The 21,314-nt window shown below is 44.1% G+C and overlaps 1 protein-coding gene across 1 annotated transcript in view; it reads right to left on the bottom strand.

Annotated features, from left to right (window-relative positions):
• Positions 1 to 17,467, bottom strand: part of XIAP (X-linked inhibitor of apoptosis) — a 46,680-nt gene extending 29,213 nt beyond the window's left edge. The window contains exon 1 of the mRNA XM_034781679.1: positions 17,349 to 17,467. The gene's annotated coding sequence lies outside the window, so the exon portion shown is untranslated. The remainder of the gene's footprint in view (positions 1 to 17,348) is intronic.
• Between the last annotated feature and the right edge of the window lie 3,847 nt (positions 17,468 to 21,314).

Raw genomic sequence — 21,314 nt, 5'->3', positions numbered from 1 at the left:
CCTGCACCCCCGGAGCCCGGGAGGGGAAGTGCCCGGCCGGAGGCACGGGGCTGCCCGAAGCCGGTAGCGTTCAGGCAGCCCGGCTCTTAAACAGAGCCGCCATTTTCCCGGACATGTTCGGCTTTTTGGCAATTCCCCCCGGACGGGGGTTTGACTGCCGAAAAGCCGGACATGTCCAGGAAAAAGAGGACGTATGGTAACCCTACCCAGAACATAATTTTCATTTGGAGTATTTTATTTCTCTCCTTAAAGAAAGCATATGTCTTTTTATGGATTCAGTTTTCAGAGTTTCCTTCTGCCCTCTTAATGAAGGGTTTAGAAACAAAAATAAGTGGAACCATTACCAACTTTACTATACAACAGATTACAAAATGGTTCCTAGCACAATTAGTAGGGAATAACTTCAATAATACTTCTTATTTCACTCAGTTACTTAGAATCTTACAAACAAAAAACTTTGTTTCCAAATGTAGTTATGGTTGCTAAGTGACCATCAGAGTCATCTATCCCATCATTTAGAAGACATAAGCATGCAAGAAAACAAGAAAATTAATAGTCATAGGTCTTACATGACCCACATAATAAGCATCTTATGTTTAAGGTATTTCATCACAACACAACAACCTTAACACTAATTATTATTATTTGTGTCTATTACCATAGCACATAGGAGCACATCGGGGTTGGCAGGGCAGACTTTGCTATGGGCCCTTTACCAAAGGTCATAGATGGAGGAGAGTGAAGCATGGCAAGAATCTACAACCATATCAACGAAAGAGAGGAAATATGAACAAATGAAAATATGGACAATTGTTTAAAGCAACTGAAAATGTTAATGTCAGCCCCAACCCACACCCATCACCACTCACAGGCAATACTCCCCATGGCTGGGGCTGGAGAATGGTGCTATGCAGAGGTGTTGCACAGCTGAAGTGTCCATAAGCATGTCATTAAAAAAAGTTTTATGGGAAAGGAGTTCTGAAACTTACTTTCACTTTCTGTTGTGATTGTAAATACAATGGATACATCTGTGTTTTATCTGCAGCTGCTGCTGTTGCAGCCTTGTGGGGTGCCCCCTCCACACCTGTAGAAGCCTGACGCAGAGGAGAAAGAAGAGGACTAGGGAAGATGCCTTCAATGAGATCCTGCTAGCCCATGTTGTGTTTGTTGTGAACTCAGGGCCTGGTGGGCCAACATGGTAGACAGCATGAAGAGGGATAGAAAGGAAAGGAGAAAATGTATAAAGATCCAAGAATCCCATGAGAAGAGGGAGTGGGAGATGCATCAGGACATAATGGAACTTCTCAGGCAACAAACACAAATGCTGCAGATTCTAGTTGACCTACAGATTCAACAATCACATGTCCGACTTGCCACCCTTGCAGTCCCTGGAGAACTCCATGGTGGTAGCTCGCTACAACTCTCCACGATACACTTGGCATCATGGATTACATCCCTATCCCTACCTCTACCACAGTAGACCGGTGGACAGTAAGGTCAACCACAGCCTCACATACACCAACTTATGAGAGTCACAGTTGATGTACTTGTAGCCAAAATGGATTGCATTTCTGCATTGAAAGGGACAGAACCATTTGCTGCCTTTCTAAATTTAAACTTCCATTCAGTTAATATATTGTCCTTTTTTATTTTCATATTGGGTCTCCACCCCCCAGCCCGACTGCTTTTGTCGGGCAATAAAATACTTTTTTTTTTTTTTTTTTAAATAATCTTGATTAGTTTACCACACATTCTGCAGTATGCAGCGGTACTCAAAGCACCCAGTGCTTGTAAAGCATCCAGCACCACAAAACTCAGAGGTTCAAAACACCCAATAATGTGTAAATGTACAACAAGCAAGTGTACACTGCATAATTCATAGTTTCAGTTAAAATAATGTAAGTTATAAATGTACAGCAAAATACAATAATTCATAGGTTCACTATACAACAATGTATAAATGTACACCAAGTACTACACCGTTCCTAAAAACCCACAAACCTTCAGGGCCAGAGCACAGTTAAGCACAGTACATTAATGTGGCTGAGACTGTTAAAGTACGCTTTCAAAGCCTCCCCCACGACCACATAGTTCCACATTGGGCTCTTGTAATGGCCCTTGTCTGGTTGGTTAAACTCAGCAGACAGCCACCCCGCCTCCACCCAGCAACAACTCCCTCCCCCATTACCATTATATCAGTGGTTCTCAAACTTTTGTACTGGTGACCTCTTTCACATAGCAAGCCTCTGAACGTGACCCCCCCCCTTATAAATTAAAAACACTTTTTTATATATTTAACACTATTATAAATGCTGAATGCAAAGCAGGGTTTGGGGTACAGGCCGACAGCTCATGACCTCCCCACATAATAAATTCACGACCCCCTGGAGAGGTCCTGACCTCCAGTTTGAGAACCCCTGCATTATATACTAAAATTTAATTAGCAGAAATTTAGTTTAATTGTTTCATAGCAGGTTATGAATACAAATTATATTTTTCAGTAGCTGCATACTAAGTCAGGTTGTCAGACACTGCAAAATAGATAGAAGAAATTACAGTGCACCAGGACGTGCCTATGTTAAATCTAATTGATTTCAATAGTAGTACTATGGATGAACAGGCTTTATGAATTTGAGATACATTGTAGAGGGACACAGGAACTTTCTGCTCTGCATAAAATGCACAGAATGTTTCAACTTCAGAAATCACAGATGAATGAATGGGATATTGAGCTGGAACCAGTTATGCCAAACAGAAACAAATGAGCCATGTTAACAAGTTAAGTGAGAGAGGGACTGATTCGTTTTCAATTTTTTCCATGGACCGTGAATCAGCTTTTAATTAGAGCAACCCAAGACAGACTGGCTTCATAAAGGGCTCGATCCTGCACAGGGTTACATGAATAAGCACAAAGCAAAAAGATATGAGTAGGATTTAAATACTGACCAAAGTGTGGCGGCTTTATTAAAAGAAGTAAAATTCAGACAAAAGTAGCTTTGATAACAAAGGTCAATTTTATTTAACCCTTAAAATCATCTCTGTAGCTAGGGATCACAAACAGAGATTGCTATGTCATGAATATATTTAAATAGAACTCATTATAATTTAAGAGAGAGCACAATATCCATTGCAAACTTTAAAAGATTACAGCATACCCATCAGCCTCTACAAATGACTGATTGACCCTAATTAGGATATTGTACATGAAGTTATATACTAAAACTGCAACTGTTAAGTACTCAAACTGCAGTTTGCTTTCCTGGTTAACAGAAAATTGTCCAGAGAATGACATGCGGAAGAAAGATGATTAACTGGCAAGAAATATGCACCTTCAGCTCATATCCATCAATGCCATCAACACTAGACGGAATTATGACTTCAGTATCTAGATCCCATTAAATACATTTTTTTAAAAATATATGTTCTTGTTCCAGTTAAGAAAATTTTGGATAGTTTTCAAGTCCAAAACTAACTTGGAGCCTCCCAGGTTCTCTTAGAACAGTTTAATGTGCGTGGTACTTGCCCTGTGTTACAATTTTCACTTCTAAAAGAGATTTACTCCCAAATTTGGATTTGCAAAATTCCCATTTAATGGGGGGGGGGGGGGGGGGAAGAGCTAAAATGCTAATGACCTTCCTCACCCACTGAGGGTGCACTGCTGGGTGCTGACCAGCAATTAACAATAAACCCCATTGGACAGTTATACAATAAGAGAAAATAGAAATATCCTAGATCATACTATTGTTGCTGTGACTTCCCATCCTATATGATGTAATCCCTGATCCTCATCCAATCATTGCAACCATTAGGGCCCTGTGCAGATGCAAAATTTGTATATGTATCAAGGCTGCGATCTGCAAAAATTGTCCACAGATATATAGCGGATATCTGCAGATTTGCAGAGCTCTACCTGTCATCATCCAATCACTTATCCATAATCAAATTCAGAATTAGGTTAATTGAGGGCAAATTCTAGTCTTTTCTCCTATCTTCTACTAATCCCTAAAACAGGTTGCAATTTTTAAATTCTTATTGATTGTAAAATTTCCTTTCCTTCCTCTATTTTTCTATTATCTTCAAGAGGTCAGAGCTACAGAACTAATTTACTATCAGCAACCCTTTTCAGATCACATCTACTGGACAAGAAACCTGAAGCAAAGTACATTCTATTCCCCTCCCCAAAATACCAATTGAGATCTAATAAATAATAATTTCCACATTAAATTTTGAATATTAAAGCAAAGATTTTCAAAACTTACTTGTAATTTTAGGTGTCCAATTTAAGGCTAATTAAAGGGACCTGGTTTTCATAAAGTGTATATTCACTGTGACAATCAGGGTCCAGACACCAAGAGCAGAACAGAAGGTTTAAACCAAAAATGAGTACTTGAATCAATTTAAAAACCCACTTCTAGCTTATGCCCAAATAAATCTGTTAGTCGTTAAGGTGCCACCGGATGTTGTTTTTGGTCATAATTTGTACAACTATCCCTCATAGCAGAATGGTGAGCAGTCAAGCAGGGAGGGGCACCTCCCAAGTCAGGTATTTACATAAAACAAGCTTCAAGTAACCATCCATTGTTCAACCCAGGAAAAAAGGCGTTAACAGAAAGACATCCTGGCTATCAAGCCAAGAGGGAATTTCCCTACACTGAATAACCATGAGTCACCAGGGATTTAGCACACTTAGCACTTCAGTGTGGACACTACCTATATACTGACCAGAGGGATTCTCTGATCAGGGTAGGTAATCCACCTCCCTGAGAGGCAGTAACTAGATCTATGGAAGAATCCTTCCATCAACCTAGTACTGTCTACACCAAGGGTTAAGCCAGTTGAACTATGCCACTCAAACCCCTGGATTTTTCGCACCCCCAAGCAATGTAGTTAATCTGACTTAATTTTCAACCATAGTCCATGTGGCGGAGGTGGGAGAGCGGGGGGGGGGGGGGGGAGCAGAGAGGAATACTTTAAAAACAGGCTTGGGACTGTAAATTTTCAATCCAGAACCTGAGGGACAGTCTGTACACAGAGGGCTGTTTGTGAATGCTGGATCACTCCTAAAATTAACGGTTATGCTGTGAAACTGTCTTAAAGCAATAGTTAACTTTATTAGGAAAGGGATTTTATCTAATACGAAAGTGCAAAACCTGAGATTGCCTTTTATGTTTATTTTCTGTGTAATCTGTATGTTTGCTTCCACTTACTATTTCATCATTGAATCTGTGTTTTTCCTATTAAAAAAACTTTAATTTTTTTCATCCAAACAGATCTCTGGTGTGCAGCGTGTGTGCCAAAGTAAGCTGGTATCAGGAGGGTTGGTTTCACCCTTCAGGGGTTATGAATAAGGCTATGTTTTAGTCACGGGTATTTTAAGTAAAAGTCATGGACAGGTCACTGGCAGTAAACAAAAATTCACGGCACAGGACCTGTCCGTGACATTTACTATATACGCCTAACTAAAACTTGGAGGGGGGTCTGGGAGAGGGAGGTCCGGGTAACTGGGGGGGGGGGGGGGGGTAGGTTTGTGGCACGCAGCCCGGGTGCTGGGAGGGTGCAGGTTTGCAGCGTGCAGCCTGGGACTCCCACTGGTGCTCGGTGGGGGAGCTGACAGGGCCAGCAGGCTCCCTACTTGGCTCTGCGCCTCCGTCAGCAGGCGCTGCCCCCGCAGCTCACACTGACCGCGGTTCCTGGCCAATGGGAGCTGCGGGGCGGAGATAGCATACAGAGCTGCCTGGCCACATCTCTGCCTAGCAGAGGAGCGAAGAGGATGTCGCCGCTTCCGGGGAGCCCCCCAGTAAATGCCACCCACAGCCCATCTCACCCCGTCCCATGCCCCAACCCCATGACCCCTACCACACTCAAACTCCGCTGCTGGGGGGGAGGGGGGAGGAGAGAGGGGACACGGTGTCCCGAGACTGCCCCAGCACTGGCTGGTGCGACTGGAGCAGGGGCTGCCTGAGCTGCCCAAGCCAGGCGCACTGGCCACTGCATAAGTCACGGAATCCGTGACTTTCCGTGACAAACTTGCAGCCTTAGTTATGAACCAGAGGGGAAAACTGCAAGTGTTTGGTAGTTCAGAACTTAGGGAGGTTGTATTTAAGAAGACTAGGCTGTTGATGTCAACCTGCAAAGAATAACTGGGCTGGTGAGACCTTACACTTGTGGACTAGCTATTGGTGTCAGAGAATTGAACCGTACCTGCACAGCATTAAGGCCCCCCAGGTTACAAGGCAGGCAGTGACAGAACCCCTTAGCGTCACACTTACATTCTGCAAATCAGGCCCTTTTCGGCATCCAAAATCACTAATCATTTTTTGAAAATGCTGGCCTTGAAGTCACGGGTCTGTTATAATGTAATATAAAGGTTTTACATCAACCAAATAACAGTGAACTAATTATGGCTAGGACACTGCTCTCAGTTTAAGTACTTAATGTCTATTCAAATTCATGGCTTTACTTATTCCATAGCAACCCCAAACCCACAAACATGTAAGGGACATATACAAGATGGGCTACTTCCCACCAGTCTATAGTAAATATTTCCTTGATACAACTACTCCTAGTTTCCAGTGAGCGTGCTGCCTTTCTCCATAGGATAGACATTTCCGCAGAAATTATATGTCTGGACTTTGTCAGAAAACAGAATAGGAGCCTGATAGATCTGTTCCATTCCTCAATGAATCACAAACATAAGACAGTTTCAACAAGATTCTATGGATTCTAACACTATATGTTGGCTTCCATACCTGCAAATTATAGTACAACTAAACAAAGCACTTCTGGATATTTATAAAGTAAAAGCCACTTATTTTTAATTTGCACTATATAGCACTACTCACAATGCTAGGTGCTGTCCGAACAAATATAAATAGATTATGCCCCCATTATTGTAATATCCCTTCACCTCATGAAGGATGAATTTCTCCTCAAAACACAAAGTCGGGAAGTATTATCCCCATTTTAAAGAGAAGAAAACAACCCAAAAAATAGGTGATTTGCCTACATTCACAGAGGAATCCTCTGGCAGAGCCAGTAACTGAACTTGGGTCTCCCAAATTCCAATCCAGATCTTTGAAATTATATAGGAATGGCAGGATATGGCCAAAGCAGGGATGTGTGCACACAGGAGAGAGAGAAGTCATATATGACCACACGGTTGTGAACCTGAGAGATAGGGAGCACAATAAGACAACAGGATAAGCATGATAGGCATGGAGGAGAGCTGTACACAAGTGGAACACTGGAGAATATGAAAAGTAGCAAGCTGAGACAGTGAGCATGGTAGTCAATGAGTGCAGGACTAGTGCTAGTTGATCAGGAAGATGGCAGAGCTAACAGAGGATAAATTTATAGTGGAGAGTCTGCAAAGCCATGGGACTTTCACCAGAGGCATTTGGAGGCACGAGAACAGAAGAAACAGATATTGGGGGTCAGCTAGTGATAGGTGTAGTTGCAAGAGGCTGAGTCAACCCTTTGAAAAGAAAGACAGAAGAGTTCACGGCAGTAGAGATTCAGCAGGCGGCAGACACAGAGATACCACAGGCAGAGAGAGAGCAGAATACAGAGCTAAAGTGGCAGAGACACTATGAACACTGACATATTGGACATTGCAGAAGGTCAAGATAAAAAGGAGACACGAGTCAGTGCACAATGCTGCATGAGGTGATCGTCAGAAAGAGGGAGCTCAATGATGGAAAGATAACAGGTACTTAGTGAAGCACCTATTAGGCTGGTGTTTAGTGAAGACAAGGTTGATGAGTGAAGACCACTGTGATGGGAGATGTCAAACGAGAATATAAGAGCAAAAAGGCAGAAACTCAGGGGCTCGAGGACAGTGCGGAAGCTGAAACTGCCATGAATGAAGATGGAAGATTATGGTAAAGGAAAGAGAAGAACCAAGTGTCAAACTCTGAAAGGAAGGAAGATAGTGGAATGTTAGATGATATCTCCCTTCCACGTAGCCAGGAATCCCATGAAGTGTTGCTCGAAGGAGGATATTCAAAGAGAAGCTGTACAGCAGGTGAAGACTTCAGGAGAAGATAATCCCCCCACTATGTCATTTGGGGACACTTTGGGGTGAGCTATATTTGAGAGAAGAGGCCGCCTTTGTGGAGAACTGCTGTACAGGCGATGTGATTCAAAGAGGAGTTCATGTTTCTGATGCAGGAAAATGGACGAAGTAAGTAATTAAGAAGCCATGGCTAGCAGTGACGTTTTTGGAGAGGGAAAAGGCATTCCGATGTTATGCAGGAAGTCAGAGTAGATGATCACAATGTTGCTTTCTGGCATTAATTTTTTTATTTTTTTTTTTGAAATCTATGAATCCCAGATGAAGCATGAGAAGGGGACTGATGAAGTAAAGACTAGAGAAGCAGAGGCAGGGTGGAGTTAGGTGGAAGGCCAAAATTGGACAAGTTTCCCCAGAAGTAACAAGGAGGCAGCATATATGGGAAATGTATCTGTGAGGGTGAGATACCAGGGAAGGAAGGGGGGGGGGGAAACCTACACAGATGGTTTAAGTAGTAGATAGGGGAGATGCGAAGAAGGAAGCGACCACACATAGAAGAAATGTAGTACAGGGAGCAATGGCAAAATACAACTGAATAGCACGTCGATTAGGTAGTTGTATTAGTCATCACTAAGTTGTTTTCAAATATGATAAATTAATGCAATTTTATTTCTTCTTTTGGTGCCACATAAGTTTTAGCTTTATCATCATGTCCCAATTTCATTTTCAAGCTCAAAAAAGAATTGAGTCAATTGCTATTTAATTACTGTATTTTCTGGCGTATAAGACTACTTTTTAACCCAGGAAAATCTTCTCAAAAGTCAGGGGTCGTCTTATACGCCGGGTGTCGTCTTATAGGGCGGGTGCTGAAACTTCCAAGCCGGACTGGAGAATCTGCGGTCGCCGCATATGGTGGGGGGAGCTCAAAAACGGCCGCGGCCGCATCCCCGCCCGATGACGAGGTGAGGGGGCGCCTCACCGGGAAGGTGTAAGTGGTAGGTACATACAGTACAGCACCAGTATCTGTACCTGTTCATACAGTATAGCACCAGTACATACAGTACAGTATACAAATGTCCAACAGTCAAAACCCCATCATGGCTCCACCAGCAAGAAGAAAGAAATATGAAGCCAGTTTCAAACTTAAAGTTGTAAACTTTGCCATGGAACATAATAACTGCGCTGCTGCAAGACAATATGGAGTAACAGAAAAGATGGTTCGGGACTGGAAAGCAAATGAAAAAGCATTAAAGAGTATGCCAAGGGGTAAGTGTGCATTAAGAAGAGGCACTCCACATTGGCCAGAACTCGAAAAACATGTAGCAGACATGGTGAATGAGCATCGCCAAAACGGTTATGTAGTGACACGAAATAAAATACATTTGTTTGCACTTCAGTGGGCCAAATCTAACCCAGATCACAGCAACAGATTTAAGGCCACTGTATCCTGGTGTACTAGATTCATGGGAAGGCATAATATGATACTGAGGCAAAAGATGAAAATTGCCCCAAAATTACCTGCAGATCTTGATAGCAAAGTAAATAGTTTCCATCGATACGTAATACAACAGCGCACTAAACATGGCTATGCGTTAAGTAGTATTGGAAATATGGATGAAACTCCAATGAATTTTGATATGGTTGGAAATAAAACTGTCCATCAAAAAGGTGAAAAAACAATTTTAATTAAAACAACAGGACATGAGAAGTCCAGTTTTACAGTGGTACTAGGATGCACAGCTGATGGCGCCAAACTGAGACCAATGATTATTTTTAGAGGAAAAACAATGCCGAAATTCAAGTTCCCTGTTGGTTGTTTTGTACATGTGAATGAAAAAGGCTGGATGGATGAAGAAGGGGTAAAGCTATGGCTTGATAATGTATGGAGCAGGCGACCAGGTGGACTTATTCAAAAATGTAGTCTACTGGTGTGGGATATGTTCAGGGCTCATTTAACTCCCAGCACCAAGCAAATGCTTGCAAGACTAAACACAGATGCGGCAGTTATTCCTGCAGGATTGACATCGTTGGTACAGCCACTGGATGTGTGCCTAAACAAGCCATTTAAAGATCGCATTCAAGAACGGTGGAATGAATGGATGGTTAGCGGCGAAAAGTCATTCACAAAAGGAGGAAACATGCGTGCTCCACAGTTGGATGTTTTGTGCAAGTTTGTCATAAAAGCCTGGAATGATATTGATGCAGAAACAGTAATCAAGTCTTTCAAGAAGTGTGGCATATCAAATTCATTAGATGGTATGGAGGACGACTACTTGTGGCAAGATGAAGAGGAAGCCGAAGCTGAGACCACACCATCTGATACGGAATTCGATCCATACGATGACTGCCTTACAAATGTATCACAAGATGTCATTGATGTACTTATGATATCAGATGACGAACAGGAGGATTTTGAAGGCTTTTAAAGGGAAACTGTCACGCCAGCAAAACCTGTAAAAATACCGTAGCTTGCAGTTATGATGGGCATTGCTAACTCGCCAGGGACTTGCCCGGCACTTGCTCTCTCTCTCTTGTTTGTTATCTTCCTCCTATCATCATCAGTTCCAGTTTGGTTGACAGCTTAGAAAACAAACAGCATGGCAGCTCCCATGGGTTTATTGTCTTATCCTTCCTTTCAGCTTTAGAGTGAATTAGGAAAAGTTTAATCCACTTGCACTGTTTTATGTTTACATGTTTGATGTCAAACAGCCTTATGTTTATAAGTGACAGTTTTCCTGCTAAGTACCTGCATGTCATAAGCATTTGAATTAAAATTACCATATTGAAATCAAATCTGATGTTTTTTTAATTTTTTTTTGGTGTGCGTTGGAAGAGGGGTAGTCTTATACGGCGAGTATATCCCAAACTCTATATTTTAACTGGAAAAGTTGGGGGTCGTCTTATACGCCCAGTCGTCTTATACGCCGGAAAATACGGTATATATTTATTCTGCATAGAAAAGTTTAATGTACAAGTCTGCATTTGGACCTATTATCTTAGCTCAACTATGTCTTCTTGAGTTCAAGGCATGTGCAAATTCATGAAAAATTGTCAGTGTTTTCCTTCCAAAGCAGCAGGCTGACCTAGACTAAGAACGATTTAGCCAGCTCAGTGCTCTAAAGTGCATTAACTACATGCCTCTGCAAATTTACACAACTGCTCTTTGAATATTTTACATAATTTCTTATTTTACTTTATTCACAGTAAAACATTTTTCTTGAAATGTGTTTACTTTTTTTGAGACATACTTTCTTAAGCCCCTTGGGAAAAAGCTATAAGCTCTGCCAGACGTTCATCATGCAGCAAGAGTATTGTGTTTTTGCTTTACATAAAACATAAGACACAAGTCAACAAGTGGCAACAAGTAAATGGCCATCTAAAGATATAGAGACAGAGCTGTTATACATTTAACTTTCTTTTCCTGTAGAATACACTTCAGAAATTTAGTGGATTTCTCCACCAATGACTAAAATGAAAGGCTAACTTAAATAAAATTGTCACCTATAGTCAAAGTGAACGCAGAGTTTGGAGTATGTGATTGGGATACAGTAACTCCTCATTTAACATCCTCCTGCTTAACGTTGTTTCAATGTTACATCCCTGCTCAATTAGGGAATATGTTCATTTAAAGTTGTGCAATGCTCCCTTATAACGTCATTTGGGTGCCTGCTTGTAAGATTCTGTGGAAGAGCAGCAACTTTACAAGGGAGCATTGCACAAGTTCCACTTCTCCGCCTCCTCCCCCTCCCTCCCAGTGCTTCCCCCGTTTGGTGGCGCTTAGGACTTTCTGGGAGGGAGGGGAAGGAGCAGAGAAGCACTGCGTCTCCACTCCTTCCCCTCCCTCCCAGCAAGTCCTAAGCGCCACCAAACAGCTGTTTAGCAGCGTTTAGGATTTTCTGGGAGGGAGGGGGAGGAGTGGAGATGCGGGGCTTCCCTGCTCCTCCCCCTCCCTCCCAACACTTCGCGCTTACGACTTTCTGGGAGGGAGAGGCAGGAGTGGGGAAGCTGCTGTTGCTGCTGCTTCCTTGCATTCTTGCCTGCAGGGGCTGTGCCTGTGTGAGGTAAGCCTGGGGCACTTCCCAACCACTGTACAGTATATAATGCCTTTTGTCTGCCCCAAAAAAATTTCCTTTGAACCTAACCCGCGCATTTACATTAAATCTTATGGGACAATTAGATTCATTTAACATTGTTTCACTTAAAGTTGCATTTTTCAGGAACATAACTACAACTTTAAGTGAGGAGTTAGTGTATTTGAAGCCTCCTGGAAGTTTCTAACAGGCTGGCAGTATATGCATGAGACATACCACTCTCTTAGTAGACATTGATTCCCCTGGGAAAGATCAGTGGGTTCTACTGACTCTGCTGCAGATAGCTCACTACCTACAGAGATAAAAGAGAGGTGGGAGGTGGGAATTATTCTCTACATAAAGCTACTTTAGAAGCTTATTTTTAAGTGCTGTTAAATTCTACAAAACTAATGGATGAATTTCCAATATACCAAGTAAAGCTTCCAATTCTCACTGGTGATTGGACAAGTAGATTTGTCAAGTGCTGATCTAAAACATAAGGGTCATGCCCCAGTGATTTTTGGTTGGTTGCCTTCGGTCAGGTGATTCAGTCCTCCTGTTTCCCTCCCACCAATGCCCTGAATTGGATTTTTCAGAGTCAGTACTTCTACCTGATAAGATACCATTTCTACAGGAATACATTCCCCCCCCCCCCCCCCCGTTTTTTCCTCCCTCTGGTGTCTGAACTCTTGCCCCTCTTTGGACATTCATGCCCTTCTTACCCCATTTCCTTGTCACCCCCCTCACCTACCCTAGGTGTGATATCAATGGATAGAAAATGTGACTAGTGCTTTAGTGTCTAATGTTAGTTCAGCTACCAGTAAACTCTAATGGGACTGCATACTGAATTGGCCTGAAAACAGGTCTTGGATTGGTTCTATAGGTGCAAAGAAGCCTGAAATGAAGCCTACCAACCAAAATATTAGAAGTCAAACCAGTCAGATAATGTTTGACAATAACAGAGATATCTTTTAAAAAGTTTTTCTCATATCAGTGGGAGCAATCATTAGAAACTCTTCTTGCTTTTACTTCTAAGAACACAGGGCAAAGACACCAGAGTTCCGGAACTAGTTCACCAGTTTGGCTGACATTCTATGTGCATGAACAGTTTTCTGTCACAGTAGTTAGTGTTCCATGAGTAACATCAAACAAAAACAAAAGCCATGCATGTAGCTACCTACAGGCAGCAAGTAGAAATCCTAAATTAATCTTAGTTTACTAATTGTACTACATAAAAACAAAACAGCCTTTTATGTTTGCAAACACAATATTAAAGAGAAACTAACAGGCCCTGAGACTGCCAACATGCTACAGGTAAACCAAAACCCAGTTTATAAATAAATATAATTTTTTCAATGCCTTTAATAAGGCAGCAGGAAGAATAACCCATCTGACATTTTGACTTGGTAAGGGGTTTCTGGTATTTTTCAAGATGGTCTAAACTTGGCAGAATTGGAGTTCCCAACAGTTTTTGTTCCTTAAATGAAAAGCCCAACAAAACAACATCCTATATATTAGGATAGAAGTCATGTTCTGTTCAATGCTCTACATGATAACACTTCCTGGGAAAGTGTTATTTTAAAGTAACATGACAACGGACAGGTGCTCAGCCTGCATCTTTTTAAAAGGAGATGAGGAAGAATATAGTCTGTTTTATTAAACTGAAATCTCTCATATTAATAAACACTGACATTAAAAAGACAGTAAAACCCATATGAATGTTTTCTAGGGACTTAACCATCTTGAGATAAAACAATGTAGTATTGCTAGTAATAAACTAGATTTTATGCAGTTCTATGCATCCCTAAAACCATATTCAAGGACAAAATTAAATACTCCTAAAGGAAATACAATTTTACACAGATAGTTGGAAACTGTGGAAAACTGCGTCAAAAGCAATAATTAAATATTTATTTAACCCATTTATAGCACATCCAGCACAAAAATCTAAACATCAGACAAACCCGTGAAATAAAAAAGTATAGAATATTTAGAGAAAATCAAAGAGAAAGAATGAACCAGCTAAAATACGTAACCTGACTATGCAAAGAATCTTGTAAATGGCAAACATCTCTCAGAACTAGTAGGAATCAGGAGAGTGGTGCCTGAGCCAAAATGAAGAAAGACTAAGGCAGGAGAAAGTGGGCGTAGGTGCAAAGAACTCGAGAATTGTTTGAATGAAAGTTTTAAGTATATTTGCAAATTGCAAAGATCTATATTGTGTCATATTGTATCAGGACTCAAAGAACTAAGCTTGCAGAAGACCTGGAGAGAAAACGAACAATTATTACTTTCTTCGCACAGGGAGTCGGCAGAGAAGCTAGGGAAATATATATGTATTTTAATTTGGACAAGGAAGGCCACGTTTCCACCTCTCTCTAAGAAGACCCAATAAAGTTCATACAAAGCAGATATGTTAACAGTGGGATTTATTCCTATAAGAATGGCAGGAGCAGTTTTCGACCCTGCCAATCTGAGATGTGTTTTAGAAATTTTGGGGATTTTTTGTTTTTACTGTGAAATCATTGTCATGTTTTCAATTCCAAATTAATGACGCTCAAAGATGAAATACTAACACCTTCACAAGAAGATTTCACTTATTTGCAAGAATTTTGAAGGGCAGACATGATTTTAATAAGTAAACAGAAACAGATTAAAAAAGGAGACAAAAATTGTGATTAATCTTTAAGGTCTTTCCCTATGGAGGAGGGGAGAAGAGATTCTCCTTTTGATACTGTCCCACAAGATTTCTTAGATTTTTTTTTAATCTGCTCTAATGGCACATAATTTAGTAATCTAACAAAATAAAGCCTCCATTTTGGTTATTAATCCTATAATGACATCAGAAAATTAGGGCTTGGCTACACTTGTGAGTTACAGCGCATTGAAGCAGCCCTGGGTGCCCTAGCTCACTACCCGTCCACACTGGCAAGGCACGTAGAGCGCTCTGACTCCAGGGCAAGAGCGGTCCTGGTACTCCACCTCAGTGAGAAGATTAACATTTGGTGTGCATTGGCTGAAACGCCTAGGCGTCAGTGTGAACGAGGTGTTGCATTACTGCGCTCTGATCAGCCTCCGGAAACGTCCCATAATCCCCTTCAGGCAAGTGGCCACTCTCGTCATTGTTTTGGAATCACTGCAGGCATGCCGATATGCCCTTTGAAAGCTCCGGTTCTGACAGCCAGCATGCTTATCTGCTCCAAGACAAAGCAACCATTATTGTGGAATGCTGTGTGAGAGAGAGAGGTGGGAGAGGTGAGGGGGGGGGTGTCTGTTGCTGTCTGAACTTACAAGACTGCATGCTGACATGCTCTCAGCCCCCCAAAAACCCACTCTCTCCCCCCCACCTATACACAACACACTCCCTGTCACACTCCACCCCACCCCCCTCATTTGAAAAGCATGTTGCAGCCACTTACATGCTGGGATAGCTACCACAAGGCACTGCTCTCTGTGGCCGTTGCAAGAGCTGCTAAAGTGGTCACGCCAGTGTGCTTGCAGCTGTCAGCGTGGACAGATTGCAGCGCTTTCCCTACTGTGCTCTATGAAGGCCGGTTTAACTCAAAGCGCTCTGTATCTGCAAGTGTAGCCATGCCCTTAGATATGAGTCTTCTGAAATGTAATATTTATCTATTCAAAATCATCTCTTTTTTATCCTTATTTGTAAACTGATTTTTCCCCCTGTATGCTATCCCAAGTTTTCTAAGGGACCATGCACTCGGAGATCCCATTAACTGGTAAACAGTTTGTAGCTTCTTTTACAGAAAATCTACTACACATGAAGGTCAGCAGAATGAGTTTTAGGTTATCCATTGGCAGAGGGCTATATTTAGACAAACTTGCAAAACCTGAGGTTTCAGTTACCATGTTAAATAAAAGTGAAGTTGTGCACTTGACTCTAATGGGAGTTGAGGGTTTCATTGCAGATAGGGTGACTAGACGTCCCAATAAAATCGGGACTGTCCCAATTTTTAGCTGTTTGTCCCGCGTCCCGACCAATCCCTTACTATTTGAGACTGGTAAAGCCACTATTTGAGACTGCTAAAGCCTCTAAAAAGGCAGGTTCACCAAGAAAAGTAGTCCTGTCCTTGTGCTATAGAAATATCAAAAAAGCAATCCCCTAATTTATTTTCTTGTGAGCTATAAAACATTAGTTCTGACACTTTATAGAAGCAGACCTTTTCAAAGTGAACTTTGACTTTTTCGGTTAAGTCTTTGATATAGCAGTATCTTGAAAACACTTCCTCATTTCAAAGAGAGACTTTGGCTTATGACACACACCAGTTTGCTTGTGATTTCATACTATTTTACTTGCTGCTTTAATCCTCTACATTTTTAGTGATTTAATAAATATCCATAATATTTGATAAACAGCTACATATACAGAAGTATTACTGTTATAACTCTTGAACCTTTCAGGTCCAGAAGATTAACAGGAAGAAAAGCAACTCTTTAAATGACCTTACCCTTAAATGAGCTAATAGGGGGAGACACAAGTACAGATAAACCAGAGGCACAAATGAAGTTGAAAAGTCAGCTGTACTCCAGATGTGTGGACAAATGGCATGCAATGCATTATGTACAGGTTAATGCCATAGGTGAGACGTGCCAACACAGCACTGCAATTTTGGATGTAGATAAATCCAGAGGGCTCTACACCGGTCTACCACAGTTGGAAATGGGGGAATTAGAAGTGAATGAACCTTAGGCTGGGTCCAGTTTATCAAGGTACCAGAACTCCCTGGCGGACTCAAGTTGGATCTTCGGGGCTGTCCATACATCAGGTAACGCCCTAAGATTTGTGGGTCCTTTAATTTGACATGTTTGTTTCCATATTACAAAGTATTACAAGGTGTGGGGGGGTCTTGAAAATCACCCAGAAATGTGTTATGTAATTTATCCTGCCCTAGCAGTAGGGGAAATGAGAGTCCCTGCCCCCCTCCTGGGGGACCCCCACTGAGAAGGAGGGTGGGGCTCAGAGTCTCTGCCTCGCCCTCCCGGGCGTGCCCTGCTCAGAGGGGCTGGGGGCGGGAGACTCAGGGAGGGGGAAGAGTAAAGCCCTCGCCCAGGACACCCCCGGAGGGGCGGGAACAGTCCTACCCGCCCCAGGCACTATCCCGAAGGGGGGGGGGGTGAGTCGTGTCCCGCCCCCTGTAGTAGGAGCCCAGAGACCCAGACCCTCCCCCTCCCCGCCCCGGCCGAGCTGCCGCGTCCCCTGCCGTCGGGGCTAGCGGGCGGCAGCGGCCCCTTCCCCTGGTAAAACTTACCGCACGGACTCCGCTAACCCGCCGGCAGCCCCGCACACCGCTCGGTTAACGAAACCTGCGAGAAGATGGCGGCTCGTAACCTCCTCTCTGCCGGGGGGCGGGGGCGGAGGCTGAGCCCTTGAGCCCCTTGGCGTGGGCGACATCTAGCGGCGGCGGGGGGACGCGCAGGCGCAGAGCCTGGCCCTGGCCGCACAGGTCACTAGAGCGGGGGGGCCTCGCAGGGTCAGTGCCTGGCCGAGAGCCAGAAGGGGCCCCGCCCCCACTCTGCCTCTTCCCACCCCTGCTTCCGCCCCTCTCGGGCTGGTGGCCATCGTGGCATCCCCCTGTAGGGTTTCAGACTCCACTCTGGCCACAGCAGCCATCAGGTGACCCAACAAAGAGACCTGTGACACCTTAGAGACTATCAGCGGTTAACTCCAGACTAACACGGCCACCCCTCGGATAGGTGACCCAAGTGAGCCCAGCTAGCCTAGGGCTGGTGGGTCCAGTGGTGGTTTAGGGGGAGAAGAAGCCCCAACCCCAGCAGGAGCTGCGCGGGGCGGGGAAGAAGCGCCGACCCTGGCAGGAGCTGTGGCTCTAAAGCCCCCAGCTGCCTTAGTGGAAGAAGCTGCGGGGCTGAATCCCCTTCCCCCGCCCGCCCCCCCGGTGGGGAGCTGGCCTGAGCCCCTCTCTCTCTCCCGTTCCCCCCTATGTGGAGCTGGCTCTCATTCTCAGGCTGTGGAGAAATTCAGCTCAAATCTACCAACCTTGGTATGTTCTTTTTCCCCATCATGACATAGCCATGAATGGATTTAGCCTAGGAGGCAGGGTCAGTATTAGCCCCATTTGGCAGGTGGGATCTAGAGCCCACAGAGGTGAAGTGACTTTCCCAGGGCTAAGCAGGGAGTCTGTGGCAGAGCAGAGAACCAAACCCAGAACACCTGCCTCCCCCCCCCCCCAGGCCTGTGCCTTAACCACTAGGCAACCCTTCTTACCCCAAGGAGGGGGAGCCTCCTCTGCGCTTTGAGTATATGGGTGGGCCAGGCACTAGACCGAGCCACCCGAAAGGGGACTAGAGAGAGAGATCGGGAAAGGGACATGGGTGGGAAGCAAGAAGGGGAAAACATCAGGAAGGGGAGCAAGGACTTAGAGAAGAAACGAGACAGGGGGGAAAGGGGCAGGGAGAGGGGAAAGACTCCCCACTGCTTGTCCCTCGCAGCTGCCACCTTTCCACTGCCATCAGTGGCCCGCAGCTCCCAAAGAGGCCCCAAGCAGGTGTGAAGCAGAGTGAACGTAATGTCTGTAAACTGGGCTGTTAGTGAAGACAGCTTGTAGCTGAGTGTAATGATTTTAATATACTGTAATTCAGATAATGTAATTATGTAGTTCATTACTATTTTAATGAGGAGGTTAAGATACCAATGATAGACAAACATTCAATAAGTAGAATATGAAAAGTGCATAAATATGCTGAAAATTGCCAGTTGGGGGGAGCTATGCCCTCCCAAACACACACACACCTTGCCCTCAAGGCAGGAGGGGGCAGAAAGGAGTGAGTGGGAGGCTCTTAGGGGGGAGGGCAGAGCCGGTGTTGCCGGCACAGAGGGCCCAAGGGGGCAACAGTGGGGTTCGTTGCCCGGTGTGCTTCGCGCCAATGAACACACCAGGGTGGAGAAGCAGACAAAGTTTATTCAAGAGCTCTGAATAGGCACTAGGAGACCAGCGTGTCTCAAATCAAGCGCACCAACATAAGCAGTTTTTTTTTTATACTTTACTTTCTCCCACCCCTTTCTTTCCTACCCCCCCTCTTCCCTTTCCCCCTCCCTCCTCCTACAGCAGTTATATTTAAGCAGTTAAGTCACCTTGGCGGCTATAAGTCTAGCTTGTTAGTAACTCTTCTTTGAACTGTTATCTTGTCCTTTTCCCTTTGATCTGTTATTTTGCCTTTCAGCCAGAAGCATGCAGGCCTTATTACTATCGCTTCCCAGCTGCTGGCCTGTGGGGTTAGTAAAGGTTAACATGCAGGGGCTTGGTTCACTTTGGCTTAGTGTGGGGGGGGGCTTTATCGACTTTCGTGGTCTTCCAAACCCCCGAGTTACCTAGGGTGATGCCTAGTGACACCAACAACTTCCTCCTTTGAGAATACTCAACAAGCCTTTGGCTGAGTTTTCTCATATTCTGTGGACAAGATACGATTGAGTGCCATGGAGCTGGGGTTATTAATGAGAAGGTATGTCGGGATTTTTGGGGAACCACTTTTCAGGGCAACTTAGTGGCGTGATATGGGATCTGGGCACAAACCCAGCAGTTAGAGAGGTTAAACTTTTGGGCAAAGCAAACCTTCAGGGCCTTATACGTATTTGTTTTTAAGTTGATAGGGATTCCTTTCCATCCCGCATGTGCCTGGGGGGAAACGGGAGTCAATGAGAGGAGTGCCCCTATGGCAAAGAGTAACACAGTGGCAGACCCTGGACCTGATTCCATTTTGGGCAGGTGACCCTGGGGTCTAACAATTACAATTCCCCAAATACCCACAAAATAACAATTACCAATAGCAGGCAGACTAAAAACAAAAGGGACCAGGCCAATAGGTTAGGCCAGCCCTGTGAAAATAAACACAACCAATGCTCAGAGTTCTCGCGGAGAGTGCGCTGCGACTGTTCAAAGGGAGCACAAGGCATTTCCAGCAAACCTTATTGTCGCTTAAATAACAGTTTAAGTCCCAGATCGTCGCTGAAAGTTTTTTCAGCAGGCTGGACAGTCCACTGTTCAGGAGCGGGCACTGCCTTCAGACGAGAGTGATGAATCCAGTTTTTGTGTCCTTTGACCTTTGCTGCTGTATGGGAAACCAACCGGACGGTGTGGGGTCCCTTCCACCGCTCTTGGAGAGGCTTGTCCTTCCAGGTCCGAACGAGTACGGAATCGCCTGGCTGCAAGGAGTGGATCAGGGCATCCAGCGGAAGAGGCTGTGAATTTTTGGTGTACCTGTGGAGAGAAGAAAGAACAGCAGACAGAGAGCACATGTACTGAGATAAGAAACCGTACCCCATTTCCTACTCCCCTGCCAGAACTGGTGTACGGTTCAGAAGCCATGCCCTTCCAAACATAATCTTGAAGGGACTGAGCCCTAATCTGCCCTTAGGGAGAGCGCGGACGCGGAGCAAAACGAGGGGCAAAGCATCAGGCCATCGAAGAGAAGCCTCCTGACAGACCTTTGAGAGGTGTCACTTAAGAGTCTGATTTGTACGCTCCACTATCCCACTAGCCTGCGGTCGCCATGGCGTGTGGAGCTTCCAGGGGATCTGTAGGGCATCCGATATTTTTTGAACGACTTGTGACGTGAAGTGTGTTCCGTTGTCAGATTCCATCCAGTGGGAAAGCCCGAAGCGGGGAATGATTTTCTTGACAAATTTGAGAGCCACCGTTTTGGCAGTGTTGTTACGGCATGGGAAGGCTTCGGGCCATTCGCTGAATCGATCCACCAAGACGAGGAGGTATCTGAACCCTTGGGTCCAGGGGAACTTAGTAAAATTTATTTGCCAAATCAATCCCGGGCCTGGGGTAGGTTCCAGAGTGGCTGATGGCACTGACGCTCCTGGTCGAGGGTTATTTTTTTGGCAGAGCAGACATTCAGCCTGTACCTGGGATGCTATGAGTCTAAGTCCAGAGGTTAGAAAATATTTCCTTATAAGCTGGGTAAGAGCCTCCCTGCCAGCGTATAATTCTTTGTTTTTTTACAAGGGTTAGTTTTTAATGTTTTTTGTAGTTAGGAATTCCTGGACTTTGTGGTTTTAATGAAGTAAGTGTTCCTTCTTCTCTTTTCCTGAAACAGTGTGGTTTGGCATTATACAGAGGAGAGGTTAGTAGCGCATCACTTTGTAATGGTTTTGCTTTTTTTAGAAAAATCCAAAGGCACAGTAGGTCTGTCAGCGGACAAGGGAGAGGTTACTAGCACTTCACCTTGTCTTTTTTTTTTTTTTTTTTTTT

The sequence above is a fragment of the Trachemys scripta genome, chromosome 9 (assembly GCF_013100865.1).
Source record: "Trachemys scripta elegans isolate TJP31775 chromosome 9, CAS_Tse_1.0, whole genome shotgun sequence".
In the NCBI taxonomy this organism is placed as follows: Eukaryota; Metazoa; Chordata; order Testudines; family Emydidae; genus Trachemys; species Trachemys scripta.
Note: the sequence above shows the minus strand (reverse complement) of the source record. Positions and strands in the feature narration are given on the sequence as shown.